The 10811-nt window shown below is 39.4% G+C and overlaps 1 long non-coding RNA gene across 1 annotated transcript; it reads right to left on the reverse strand.

The window, feature by feature from the left end:
- Positions 1-4591: 4591 nt before the first annotated feature.
- On the reverse strand, positions 4592-9772 carry LOC110965675 (uncharacterized). Its single transcript, XR_007936836.1, has 4 exons — positions 9609-9772; positions 6532-6638; positions 5302-5409; positions 4592-5170 (listed from the first exon to the last, which is right to left on the reverse strand). It is a non-coding gene; the product is annotated as an uncharacterized LOC110965675 (long non-coding RNA).
- Between the last annotated feature and the right edge of the window lie 1039 nt (positions 9773-10811).

Consider the following 10811-nt stretch of genomic DNA (forward strand, 5'->3'; position numbering starts at 1 on the left):
AAAGATCCCAGGACGGTCCAGCTGTGAAGTGAGAATCTTCTAGTTACAAGGCGACAGTACCGACCACCACACACTGTTCAGCCCAATATTCAAATAATAATGATCAAAATCAACCACAGATTATATGATAAAACACACAACAGACTGTGAGCCTCAAAGGTTTATGCAGGCTCGAATGAAAACCCATCAGTAGAACAAAAGTTTCCTACCACCCTCCTAGAAGTTTGATCTAGACCAGGGGTCGGCAACCTTTAACACTCAGAGTCATTTCCACCCGTTTCCCACAGAAAAGAAAACACCAGGAGCCGCAAAATCCTTTTGGCATTTAAAGTGAAGACAACACTGCATATATTGTTTGTTTCACCTCTATGCCCTTGTTAATCAGTCGTGATTAATTAATTACAAAGCCTCTAATTAGATTCATTTTTTAATTGTGTCCTTCCACTAATATTTATCTTACTCGGTTAATGTCATTTTTGCTCCTGGACCTCATATGTTACGTAATGTTAGCTGGAAATCAATATTTTGCGAATGTCTATTTGACTTGTAAAATCTATTTATCTTAAGCTAATAACTTTTCTCTGGTAAGTCGCTGCCCTGTTTTCCAAGACGACACTCCTCTGACTCTCTGACCTGCTGCCTGGATTCTGTACGTGACATCGAGCCGTGTTCTTGCGAGTAACATGTATTACCCTACCAAAGAGTAGATACTGAGCAAGACAATTATCCGTAGTTTACCTTAGTACTCACGAGTACTTTTGACTCAAAGACAAGACGTATCTTTCTTGGAGTGGAGCTTTAAGGCATGAAACGTTAGCCTGCTCTGTGTGTTATTGTTTTTTTATTGTTTTTTTGTTTTGTTTGTTTTCTTATGTGTTTTATATGGTTGTATGTTTCGTATATTTTTTATTTATTTATTTTTTGTTTTTGTTTTTGAAAACCAAATAAAATCTTATTACAAAAAAAGGCATGAAACGTGTGGGAATCGGAAGCTCCGTGTTGTTTCTCTGCATCAACTTTGCGCTCTCGTGTCCATCCATCCATCCATTCTCTATACACCGCTTTATCCTCACGAGGGAAAACCCCAGCAGCACATCCGGTGGAGTGACACGTCAAAATAAGAGCGGTAATTTTACAATAAAACTCTATATTAAAATGCATTGAAACGCACCTCAAAGGCAGAACAATTTATTTTCCAAAGTTACAGGGAGCCACAACAGAGGACTGAAAGAGCTGCATGCAGCTCCAGAGCCGTGGGTTGCCGACCCCTGATCCAGACAGACAACACCAGATTCATGGAGCGGTGATCCTAGAGATCTGCATAACAGCTCGACAGCCCGTCTCCCTAGAGTCGCTTTTAAACAGACAACACAGATACGTCCTGTTATTCAAATGACTACCAGAAGACAAACATAGAATAAGACTCACTTGGTGATTATCATTCCAAAACTCATGTATGTCAGCTAAATGTGATGTGAGAGTGGGTGTGGCGGTGTCATGGCATTCCATGATTATGTAGGAGGTATGTCTTATGTGTGTATTTTGTACAATTTTCAAGTCTTTTTGGACGCACCTCTATGGATTTCAAGGACCTGGAAGTCTCCAGTTCTGAATGTTCTAAATGAGACTAAACTTAGAGAATAGAAGCAGGAAAGGAGAATGTCTCCTGGAGAAAGTTCTGGAGCAGACCTACGGACAACTGGAGCAAGTTCTGGAGCAGACCTACGGACAACTGGAGCAAGTTCTAGAGCAGACCTACGGACAACTGGAGCAAGTTCTAGAGCAGACCTACGGACAACTGGAGAAAGTTCTGGAGCAGACCTACGGACAACAGGAGCAAGTTCTAGAGCAGACCTACGGACAACTGGAGCAAGTTCTAGAGCAGACCTACGGACAACTGGAGAAAGTTCTGGAGCAGACCTACGGACAACAGGAGCAAGTTCTGGAGCAGACCTACGAACAACTGGAGCAAGTTCTAGAGCAGACCTACGGACAACTGGAGCAAGTTCTAGAGCAGACCTACGGACAACTGGAGAAAGTTCTGGAGCAGACCTACGGACAACAGGAGCAAGTTCTAGAGCAGACCTACGGACAACTGGAGCAAGTTCTAGAGCAGACCTACGGACAACTGGAGCAAGTTCTGGAGCAGACCTACGGACAACAGGAGCAAGTTCTAGAGCAGACCTACGGACAACTGGAGCAAGTTCTAGAGCAGACCTACGGACAACTGGAGCAAGTTCTAGAGCAGACCTACGGACAACTGGAGCAAGTTCTGGAGCAGACCTACGGACAACTGGAGCAAGTTCTGGAGCAGACCTACGGACAACTGGAGCAAGTTCTGGAGCAGACCTACGGACAACTGGAGCAAGTTCTAGAGCAGACCTACGGACAACTGGAGAAAGTTCTAGAGCAGACCTACTGACAGTTTCACAGTTGTCAGTAGATCTCAGTCTCAAAGAGACTTTGAAAAAAAAATCAATATTAGAGTCCTACACTCTGGATTCATTGATCTCCAGTTCTCAAAACAAAAAATACACGGTAGAACTGATGATGATTATACACAAGCATTTATTAATATTATAAGCAAACAATAATCAACAATAGAAAGTAAATAAATGAAGGAATTAATGCAGATAAACTAATTCACTGTGATCATCACAGGATGCAGAAATACTTTGAAAACTGGAAAACCAATTATAATTTGTAAATCCACTCATTTAGCTGAAGGAAAATGATACTTATAGTCTCTGTAGTAGTGAGAGGGAGGCAGCAAGACGTGGAGCTGAGATGATCTACTGGATGAGATGTTCACGCAGAGACAAGAAGAACTTTGGCAGGTTTGTGTTGTAAAAGAGTGGAGAAATAAAAACACTAAGAGTCAAAGCTCATAGTTGCAAATAAAATATTCGTACTGTTGTCGTTAAATAATTCTTAAGTCCAAATTCATTCTTCTAAGAGCCCTGTGTTCTATAAACCACAGTCTTACAAGCCAAGCCCATGTTCAATTTTCTCTAAAAAAAAAGACAAAAAACAAAAACCTTCATTCTTTTAAAAGCCAGTCTTTTCAAATCCCAGTGATTTTCCTCCTCATAGAAAGTTTTGGAGTCAGATTGAAACCAGCATCTAACCAATCATGAATGGAGTTGAGCTTCACTGTCCAGGAGAAGTCAGATACCTTCAGAACTTACTCTTAGTTCATTCCTTAAATGTACAAATCCAATTGTTCAACATTTATGATGATCACAGTTCTGAAATAGCAGTGAATAAATGATTAAAATGATACCAAACACAACATGTCTATCTCATATGGTTCCTGAGATCATAATGAAAGATGTAAAAACATGAATAAACGTACAGATTCTAGACTTTAGGCCAGTGGTGTAGTCCAGGGTATACGGCGGTATACGGCGGTATACGGCGTATACCCACTTATTTTTCAGTTAGCATTGCGTATACCCACTTCTAATGCTCCCTGGTGCGCATCATTCAGTAATATCTGTGTGCCAGGTAGCCCTCTCTTCCTTTAGGATGATGAAGCCATGAACAACCCTCCTCTGCCTGTAATTGGCTGGTACATGCTACCTTCACTGATTCGATTGGTTAACTTTAGGGATGAGCCAATCAGAGGCAGAGTAGGGCGGGTCATACAGAGGAAAGTTTTGCTAACACCTCTGTGGCACTCCAGTTGATTGACAGGTCTGCTTGAAAGATGCGCGGAAATGCGAGAAAGTCAGAATAAACACCTTTCAAGTGAGTGGTACGTATCGAGCGAACCTACTTTCATGGACGATATAATTCTCAGGTCAGTTTTAAGGTGGTTTCCAAATGAATCCTTGTTTTAAACTACTGGCAACATGACTGCACATTTCAAGGAGAGGATATTTTGTCGCCAGTGGTTAAAGCTGCAGTCAATTCCAGCCATTTTCAGTACAAAATATCGCTAATATTCTATTTGTAAATAAAAATATGACAAGAAATACAGGGAATATTGGACGGGCATCCCGAGGTGCATTTCCTCGAAAACGACCGATTCGTGGATCATATACCGTCTTCAGGACATGTTTTGGACAAAATAGTTTACTGGCTTGTTTCGTCTGGATGTAAAAGGTTGGATTATGGCCGTTTTTTGTGGAATATTTTCATCTGTGTGTAATAATGAACCCGGAAATGTGAGTCGCACTGTGTTGAAGCCGTGTATAGAGAACGGATGGATGAATATTCGTTGTTTGTCGGACAAATGTGTTTATATTACCCGCTGTGGTAATCACATCTGAAAGTGGTTTATACCGGCGGATTCCTGAGAATCTAAGCTTTCCATCGGCGTATAGTGTTTGTATAATCGCGTTTGCAGTTTCAGACATTTAGCAAATTGCTTATGCAGATCTCAAAGTGTACCGCGGGCGGAACACTGAAGCGTAACTGAAGCGCAACGGGTTAAACTGAGTGTCGGGCCGAGTCTGACTAACGTTTTGAAAGGTTAACATTATTCTAACGTAAGTCTGAAGCTAGCTAGATTGGGATAATGTGGGAAAACCTCTAGGCTGGTAGTTGATTTTAAAGTAAGTAAAAACACAAGAATGGGGACAGGTAGTTTAAGATTCGACCTAAAACAATATTGAGGTTTTATTCATGATGAAATATGAACAAGGATGCACTGTCAGCTTCATATTTGAAGTATTTTATTTAAATAAATGTTCAAAAGTAACTGAAACACCATGTTTGCCTCATGATAAATACATGTTACATAAATCCAGTAATAACTACAAACTGCTCCTAATCAAGTCATGATAATTTTATAATAGTGGGCAAGTAGAAATGACTGAATAAATTGAATAGTCTTCTATGTCACTGTTTCTAAAACAGGGCGTTTTTCTGGACTAATAAAAAAAGGTGAAAATTAAGAGTATACACCACTGCTTTAGGCTACATGGAAGTTAATTCATAACTTGGCTAAAACACAACATCTACATTCTTCTTCCATCCTGGTCCTGATCTACCTGCTACCAGACACTGACTCCAGATCATCACTCTGATGATGCTACATTTCTTTAATGCCCTGATTTAAACTCTTCATTCCTGCAAACCAAGTTCAGTGTGTTCGGTAGGGAGATCAGAAGGTCAGAATGCCACGTTCAGGTGGTTTCAGTCATCGTCCTCGTCCATCAAAGACCTTAGAAAACACAGAGAAAGCACCTTAACAACAAAGCTCTCATAATGAATGTTCAACAATAAATGTTCCATAGTAATCATAAAAACAGAAAGAAGACTCTGATCAAAGCAGATTTATGGACAGAAACGTACTCGGTGTTGTGACATGAAGCTCATTAAGGCTCGTCAGTCTCTGGAGGTTCAGAGTCTCCGACCGGATCTTCAGTCACGTAAAGAGGCAACTGGAAAACCTGCACAGAACTACAGACAGAGACAGACACTGTTTATAAATACAACAACATCACCAAACTACTTTATAAAGAGAAAAATACGAATTCAGACCCAAAGTAGAAACTCAACCAGAGTCCAGCTGTGATTCCAACCAGTCTACCTGATGAACATGGTTCTAAAATGTGTCCAGAATAACTCCAGATTTATCACAGCTGACCCAAAACCTGTCCAACACCAGCGAGAAGCATGGAGAATGACTCAAAGTTGATCCAAAACTACCTAAAATTTGTCAGAAGGGACTAAAATTGTTTCCCAAGTCACTGAAATGTGTCCAACGTTACTAAAAATTGTCCAAGATGACCAAAAGAATAGTCTAAAATCAGTCTAACTTGCGTAACATGGTTCTAACAGAACAGCAGAACCTTCTCAGTCCTGGATCAATGAACTGGATTTATCTATGTCTGCATCACGGCTCCACATGGAGAAGAACTGAACAGAGGAAGAGAAAAACCACAAAGAGTTTATACTAATGAACAAAATGAACACCAGAATGACTCAAAATGTGTCAAAAATAACTTAAATCATGAAATGGTCCCAGATCATCTGAAAATTTGTCCAAAAGGAGATGAAATTTATTAAAAACGTCTCAAAGTGTTTCTGAAATCACTTAAAATGGTCCAAAATGACTTAATAGTTTTTAAAATCATCCTAAATTACTTAAAAAAGGTCTGAAACCTTTTGAACTTTGTCTAAAAGAAGGTAAAATCTGTGTCCAAAACGACTTACATTTCTTGAAAATTGTGCAAAATGACTTGAAACTCATTCCAGACTACTTAGAATGTTCCTAAAGGTCTTAAAATTGTCCAAAATAACTTGAAATGTGTCTGTAGCGCTTTAAAAATGTGCAACATGAATTAAAATGTGTCCAGAATGGATAAAATGGTCCAAAAATGACTTGAAACTCATCAGAAATGACTTAAAATCTTGTGAAATTAGCCTGAAATGACTCAAAATGAGGTGAAACTGGTCCACCTGGACTCATGTTTACTGACTGGAATGGATGTAATGGAGGCTGGACTGTGGTAATCTGATTACTGGGAGCTGACCCAGGGTTTCTGATCCAGCTGTATTCTGTAGAAAGACGACATTAACCTGTGAAGGATTTGTTGTCCGGTCGACATTGAGAACGTTTCCTCTCCATAAACGACGACAGCATTGTGTCCTTCAGGGTCGTCTTCACACTCAGTGGAGAGCTGTAGCTGTAGAAAATAAAACCCAAAGTTCTGTTGATCAGAACCTAGTTCTACCACTGGGCCTACGTTAGCCTCTATGCTAAAATGCTAACAATGCTAACGATGACCAACGATTCAGAATTTTAAATCATGCATACATGGATTATACCGTTAAAATTGGTACAAATCTGCCCCACACGACTTCAGTTACGTCCTAAATGACTTCAAACTCATCCTAGAAGACTTAAAACTCATCCTAGATTACTTAAAACTCATCCTAGATTACTTGAAACTCATCCTAGATTACTTGAAACTCATCCTAGATTACTTGAAATGGTCCCAAGTTATATAAAAATGTGTCCAAAAGGAGGTGAGATTTTCTTAGAAATATCTCAAAGTGTGTCTGCAATCACTTAAAATGGTCCAACGTATTCTGTGTGAAAAAGTTAAAAACATACGTGTGCTGCAGGCTCCATGTCTTCCGTGTTTGACTGGTAGCTGAACAGCGTCATGTTACGTATTGATGTCAGACATTCATCAACAAGATAAACCGGATGTGTAAAGTCCGTTTTAAACCTTTTTTTGTTTGTGACAGGTTGTTTCTAATTTCTAATTGGTGTTTCCATTTTTTAAAAATCAAAATTAACATTTACTGTGATAAATAAGGCTGCACAGTGTGTAGTGGTTAGCATTTTTGCCCTGCAGCAAGAAGATCCCCGGTTCAAATCCCGGCCTGGGATCTTTCTGCATGGAGTTTGCATGTTCTCCCTGTGCATGCGTGGGTTTTCTCCGGGTACTCCGGCTTCCTCCCACAGTCCAAAAACATGCTGAGGTTAGTTGGTTACTCTAAATTGTCCGTAGGTGTGAATGTGAGTGTGATTGTGTGTCTGTATATGTAGCCCTGTGACAGACTGGTGACCTGTCCAGGGTGTCCCCTGCCTTCACCCAAGTCAGCTGGGATAGACTCCAGCACCCCCCATGACCCTAGTGAGGATAAAGCGGTGTATAGAGGATGGATGTATGGATGTATGGATGGATGTGATAAGTTAAAGCTGTGAATCCAAGCATGTCCAGCAGGTGGCGCTATGACTTTGCATGTGTTTCAGCTGATGGATATGACCATACATGTTAAGTCTGAGGCAGACTGCAGCATGTACCGGCCAGTTATGCAGCACTTCATGTTTCCACCAGTCGCCGTTTCAACACCATCAGACTTTTATGGAGCGACTTTAAATAACGTTAGACCATCCTCAGTAGTTTGGCTGCTCAGTGATCTGTGGTTAGTGCTGTCGCCTTGCAGCTTAAAGATCCCTGGTTCATGCCCCGGCCTTCCTGGGGTCTTTCTGCACGGAGTTTGCATGATCTATAATAATAATAACGTGTGCAGATCTGTATATATATTATTATATTTATGTAAATACTTGTTTCTATTTACTTGTGTGTGTATATATATATATATATATATGTGCAGCAGCTAGTGTATGTTCTGGTTGACAATAAAATGGCTATTGTATTGTATTGTATTGTATTGTATTGTATTCTATTCTATTCTATCCTCTAGCTTCCTCCCACAGTCCAGAAACATGTTCAGATTAATCAGTTATTCTAATTATCTGTAGGTGTGATTGTTTGTCTCTGTGTAGTCCTGTGATAGGCTGTTACCTGTCCAGGTGTCCAGTACCTTCACCCTCAGTCAGCTGCATGGACTCCAGCCTCCATGACCCTAAAGAGGATTGAGCGATGATGGATGGATGAATGCTAAGTAGATTTGAATGACTTCTGAGTCCATCCATCCTCCTCACTAGGGTCATGGGGGGTGCTGGAGTCTATCCCAGCTGACTCGGGTGAAGGCAGGGGACACCCTGGACAGGTCACCAGTCTGTCACAGGGATACATATACAGACACACATTCACACTCACGGACAATTTAGAGTAACCAATTAACCTCAGCATGTTTTTGGACTGTGGGAGGAAGCCGGAGTACCCAGAGAAAACCCACGCATGCTCAGGGAGAACATGCAAACTCCATGCAGAAAGATCCCAGGCCGGGATTTGAACCGGGGATCTTCTTGCTGCAAGGCGAACGTGCTGACCACTACTCCACTGAGCAGCCCGCCTTCTGGATAATTTTCACATAATTTTGAGTCATTTAGAACAAACTTTAACTCATTTTGAATAAATGTTTTAATGATTTTGAACCATTCCAAATAATTTAAGATGAGCTTCTAGTCAGTTTGAACAATTTTCAGGTACATTTTGAACCATTTTTAAGTCATTTTGGAGAAATTTCTGATAATTTTAGATTATAAGTAATTTTGAATGAGTTCTTAATATAATAATTAATAGTTACTATAATATAAATATTGTCACCTTCCTAAAATAATGGCCCAAGTCATTTTTTGCTCAAAATAATTTTTTAAATCATCTCTTCATGAGGCTGACCACCTCTGCTAACATCTCCTGGATCCTCAGTTGAACAGACCATTCCCGTGTATGACGGCCTCCATCCAGGTTCGATATAATAAAATATGATAGATCTAATAATCAGACATGAGATATTGTCTGATTATTATTGCTTTCTCTTTATCCTAAATAACTAGAAGAAATCTAAAATGCAGACCAACCAAAGCTCTTGTCTGAAGAGGTTGAAGTCACTTTGGATGACTTTCAAATCATTTTAGATCATCTTCAGTAATTTTGAATGAGTTCTTCTGGATACATTTTAAATAATTTTGGCCCATTTTAAGTCACTTTGTGAAGTTTCAAATCATTTTGGACACATTCTGGGTCAATCTAAACTAATTTTAACTAATTTTAAACTAATTTTACATGATTTTGAACCATTTTATGTCATTTAAGCTGAGCTTAAAGTCAGTTTAAACTGTTTTTAAATATATTTTGGACCATTTTGTGTCACTTTGGAACACTTTTTTTTAAAACTCTGGATAAATGTTCTGTCCTCTGGGAAAACTTCAGACCCCTAAAAGTAAAACTCACCTGTTCTCCTTCAGATCTTTGTCCAGATGCCGGTTAGACTCTCTTCAGGTTCCACCATGAGCAGAGGAACAGTTTCCAGGAATCACTTGAGTTCAGAAGTTCTCTGAAGGATGGAGCTCCACTTCCTCAGTCTGTATACTGACAAAGTTCTGTCAGCGCACTCTGATCTCAGCAACACGTCACTAAACCAGCACAGATCAAAGTCTGCTGCTTTCTTCTCTCGTTGGTCTGAACCCTTTGGGCGTCACAGTTTTTCAATAAAATATTCAGTTTTAAGATCATTTTTTCAAACGGTTGTAGCTTGAAAATGATTGGAGATAAAATCAAACTATCAATGAGAAAAATCCTGAGCAGGACCCAGAGTCTGTGATGGCAGTAAATTCACTGATTAGTTTTTCAGTCTGTAAATAATAAACACATCAAACACAGTAGAAGACAGAATCCCAGAGAGTTTCACACGTTTGGTCGCTGTGGGCTCATTTTATGCCGTTAAAAACAGATACTGAGGGGAGCTGGTGGCTGGATGTGAAAGAAATCTGCTGATTATAAATAAATATCAATAAACATTTGATTCATCATTTTGGACAAATTCACAAATTCACTGTGAACACGTTTGGACCATTTTAAGCCAATTTAAACAAACTCTAACTTTGTTTTAAACTGATTTTAAATGATTTTAAGTAATTTAAGATGAGCTTAAAGGCATTTTAATCAATTTTCAAGTATATTTTGGACCCATTTCAAGTCATTTTGAACATATTCTAACTCACTTTGGACAGATTTCTACTAATCTTAGAGCATCCTAAGTAGTTTGGAATGAGTTCTGAATCATTCTGGAAAATATTACAGTAATTTTGGATGAATTTTAAATAATTCTGGACTGTTTTGGTCACTTCTCATGAAGTAGAAATGTAACTTTTGTGCGTTTTCCACTAATTGTGAAGATAAAATACTGCAGCACTGCAAAGAACGACACTGAAGGAGTTCAGACCTCATCTGTATTCACAAAGAAACTTTTCAAACACAGACTGAACTTAAAACTTATTTGAAAGATCATAAAAAAGCTTCTACGGTTGATTTGTGTACTTTCTCAGATCCTAATGCCTTCATCAAATCCTTGACTCACTTGAAGACTCATTTGAGAACGAAGGAAATTGATAGATGTTCGTTTGTGCTGCTTTTTCACTTTTGTTTCTTGTCACC

This window comes from Acanthochromis polyacanthus, chromosome 16 (genome assembly GCF_021347895.1).
Source record: "Acanthochromis polyacanthus isolate Apoly-LR-REF ecotype Palm Island chromosome 16, KAUST_Apoly_ChrSc, whole genome shotgun sequence".
NCBI classification, from domain to species: Eukaryota; Metazoa; Chordata; class Actinopteri; family Pomacentridae; genus Acanthochromis; species Acanthochromis polyacanthus.